Source organism: Octodon degus, unplaced genomic scaffold (assembly GCF_000260255.1).
Source record: "Octodon degus isolate 3935 unplaced genomic scaffold, OctDeg1.0 scaffold00011, whole genome shotgun sequence".
Lineage (NCBI taxonomy): Eukaryota > Metazoa > Chordata > Mammalia > Rodentia > Octodontidae > Octodon > Octodon degus.
In genome coordinates this window covers 15,909,449-15,913,309 of record NW_004524587.1, presented here as the reverse complement: position 1 = coordinate 15,913,309, position 3,861 = coordinate 15,909,449, and positions in this window count along the sequence as shown.

Below are 3,861 nucleotides of genomic sequence, written 5' to 3'. Positions count from 1 at the left end.
GCAGCCGCCTGGGCAGCCCGCGGGGAGCGGGGCGGGGCGGGGCCGCCTGAAGCCAGGGCGTGCGGGCGGCCTCTAGCGGGCGCCACGGGCAGCGCCACGGCGCGCCCGTCCCACCCAGTCCGGGAGGTGCGCCCCTTCGGCTTTGTCCTGGGCCAAACACGCGATAGCTCCCTAGACTGTGGACCCGAGTTCGCACAGTCTTAATCTTACCTCTTAAACCGGGCGCTTCATTAAACTTTTAATCATGCTATTAATTAAACGTATGAATTTGGACTGTCATCAAACCCTGCATTGAAGGTTGGGTCCCCAAATACTCATATCCTGGTTTTCGCCCCCTCTGTAAGACCCTATTACGATTGTTAAGTAGTGAATTTTATTACAGTAAGAAATACACTTAGTCAACGGCTTTTAAAAAAATGGTATGCATGGGGCCAAAGAGATGGCTCAGTGGAATAAGCGCTTCCCTGGCAAGTGCAAGGGCCTGAGTTCAATCCCCGGTTCTGCAGGCCAGGTGAGGCGGCACAGGCACACCCGCATACTCCCAGCACTCAGGGAGGCTGTAGCACGAGGATGGCCAAGAGTTTGAGGCCAGCCTTAAGTACATAATGGGGCCCCTTCCCCTCCTCCCTCAGTGGATTCAATTCAGGAAAGGAAATGTGAAAGGGGAATGGGTATGGGAAGAAGAGAATTAGTAAAGAAAAGAAAAATATATCACACTCATTAAGGGTGGCTGTAGGTGGGGGCCTGACTGTTCTATAAGCATGCTAACTTTACAAGGCATTGTTAAGTATCACAAGGAAAAGGGATATGGCAGACACGTAACCACGTATGTGGGTTTCAAGTGAAGAGAACAGTGATCCTAGCTCTGCCAAAAACTTGGCAGCATAAATTAAACAGGAATAGCATTTGCCAATTTAGATAATGTTTTATAAAAGGCAATTAGAGAAAACCTGTTACAGCTTGTATCCAGATGTCCCCTCAAAGCCTCGTGCACTCAGGGGGGCTTTTCCAAGGTGGTTGGATCTAGGGTGTGTGAATATGGGTTATGGGCAAACTGGATTGGTTGGGTACAGCTCTGGGTGTGGATGATGGGAAACCCCACCTTGGGTGTGGGTGGCACCAACAGGCTGATAGCCTGAATGAAACACTATAAAGAGAAAGAAGGCAGGCTGTCTGCTTGCTGCATCCTGTCTGCCAAGCCATGGACTGTTTTTCCTCTGTGATGGCCCTCTGCCATGTCCCGTTGCCTTGGAGGCAACCTCTATAAACTGAGATAAAATAAGCTTTCCTCCTTTAACCTGGATGTCAGGTATTTTGTTCAGCAATGACAAAGTAACTAAGACACTCATTATATGTTAGAAGTCTGGGAGGAGCAGGCAGTGTTCAAAGCCATAAAAGGGCAACCAGTGAACTTTCACAGCATATTAGATGGAGCTGAAAATTGTATGTCAGTGAACTTAAAAAGCAAGAAGAGAAAAAACTGGAAAGGAAAAGAATGAAACAGGCTTGCACAGTGTCATCTGGAAGGAATATCAGGCTGCTACAGACATAGTAAATGCAGGCTTCAACAAGGCATGTGGCAATTCACAATAGACAAAACGATGAAATGCAGGCAGGATCCAAGCTTGTCAAGAGGGGGATGGCAAGTGGCAGGGAGTACCAGCAGAGGCTGCTAGGGGTCTGTACTGGCCAGTACACGGTGACAGCAGTGATTGGATCATGATGTAGCAGCTCATTCATAAATGCTATGGATGACCTGAGGCAGAATGGCTGCCTAAAATATCTGGATAGCAAACTGCACAGACTAAATTTAACAAAATGAAATTTAACAAAGACTACTAAAGCCTTGTTTTAGGGTTTAAAGGCAAAATCAAAATACATAAAATCAGGATAGGAATCATTTAACACTAAAAATTAAATGTAAGGCTCGTATTAGCTATACTGAGAGATGGTCTAGTAGGATGCCACAAAGTGTCTAAGGTCTACAAACTCTCACTGGACCGAGCAAAGGAGCTGACCAATATGCAGGCCGCAATTTTTAGGATGACATTTTTCTTGGGATACATTTTACAAACAGGTATGTGTTTGGACACTGTGCTGATACAATATGAAACAGCCAGAGGTCATCAGCATGAATGATGAAAGATGTAATACACATTTAAAAAGCTGAAGCTTACACCAAAAAGGGAAACTGACCATATAATAAGGATGTATTCAACGCAACTTCACACTTAGCTTTTACAAATTGAGGAAACATTTTAATTAACAAAACATCAAACATTGATTTAGTGGGTGGGGATTTCAGCTGAACACTGGAAGTATTCTGAGTTCTGGGGAAGAATTTTGTCGCTAGGCCAAAATACTAATACCCAAATGGCTCACACAGTATTCACTTCAATATAATGCAAAGTAAAGTTTAGAAACTGATAATTTTCCTTCTGAGCTATGTTCTTAGAGCTTAAAGAATAAAAGATTACTAAACAAATATTTGCCATATAGAAAAATATTATCTTACCAATCTTCCACTTGTTTATTAAAATTATTGTAATGATTAAGAGTTCCAAGTGTCACAAAAGTTGTTTCACTAAAGCTATCCTTGTTTTTAGATTCACTGTCCTATGAGAGGTTAGAAGACTATATACTTAAAAAAAAGAGTATATACTTAAGATTTTGTATCTCTTAAGGTACTTAGTGTTCCTGTGATCCTGAGGCTTAGACAGAAGGCCTTCTCAATGAGATACATCCCCAGCCTTTTAAAAATGTTTTCTTCTCTTAAAAAAATTTGAAAGGGGTACTAAACTCCTAGGTTGGGCTCAAATTTGTAATCCTCCTGCTTTGGCCTCCAGAGTGCTTAGCTCAAGGCATTGTGTTTTTAAGAATTAAAACGAAAAACTGATAGCTTCTTTAACTGTACCCTTGGGGCGTTTGACTAGGTTGTAGTATTTGTGTGCAAGGTTCACAGCCTTCCTTCCTTGCTGAAAGGGAAAAGACCACAAAATTGAATTCCAGTGATTTCCCATTTTTTTAACTCCATGGAGAAGATAATTTACTTCTTCTTCAGTGAAGTTTTTACGAATTCTTCTTTTTTCTGCAATTAATAAAAGTTGTAGAATACATTAGTACTTGCTAAAAAAAAAAAATGAGTGTTCATGAGACCCAAGTAAGGGCTAACTAGAAGCTGCAAAATAAAATTTCATGCATAAGATACTGAACATATGAAAATCCATTTCAGTTTTAAAAAACCAACATCTACTGTTAATTTAGAAAATAAAACAAAACAAACAAATAAACAAAAACCCCCACACATACAGAACATTTAGGGCTGGGGAGATAGCTCAGTAGAATAACTGCTTGCCTGGCAAGTGCAGGGTCCTGAGTTCAATCCCTGATAACACACACAAAAAAAAAACCCATGCATACTGTTAATTTAGGCACTACAAAATGACTTCAATAGCTGTAACTTAACCTACTATAAGAATACCCTCATTATCTCTCAACCAAGAAACAAAGTTTATAAACATTTCATTGTTAATGTAAGATTCCTGAGGAATTAGCTATCTTACAGATAGCCTTCCAAAGGGCTCCATAACTTCATAAAATGGAATACCAAATTTGTTATTTTAACTATTAGTTTTGATTAATATTTTTAAGAATAAAGACCTTTTAAATTTAAAAAATATGATCACTACCTATATAGGTGCTCAGTTTGATTAAAAATCAAAAAAATAGGTAACATAATGGTGACTTTTTTTTTTATTCTGTGTTTATGCATATGTGCATTCAATTACTTAGAACAGGGCCTTCACTCTGACCTATATAACCAACTCTTTTCTAATTTCTTAAATGAAATAAGGTTTCATT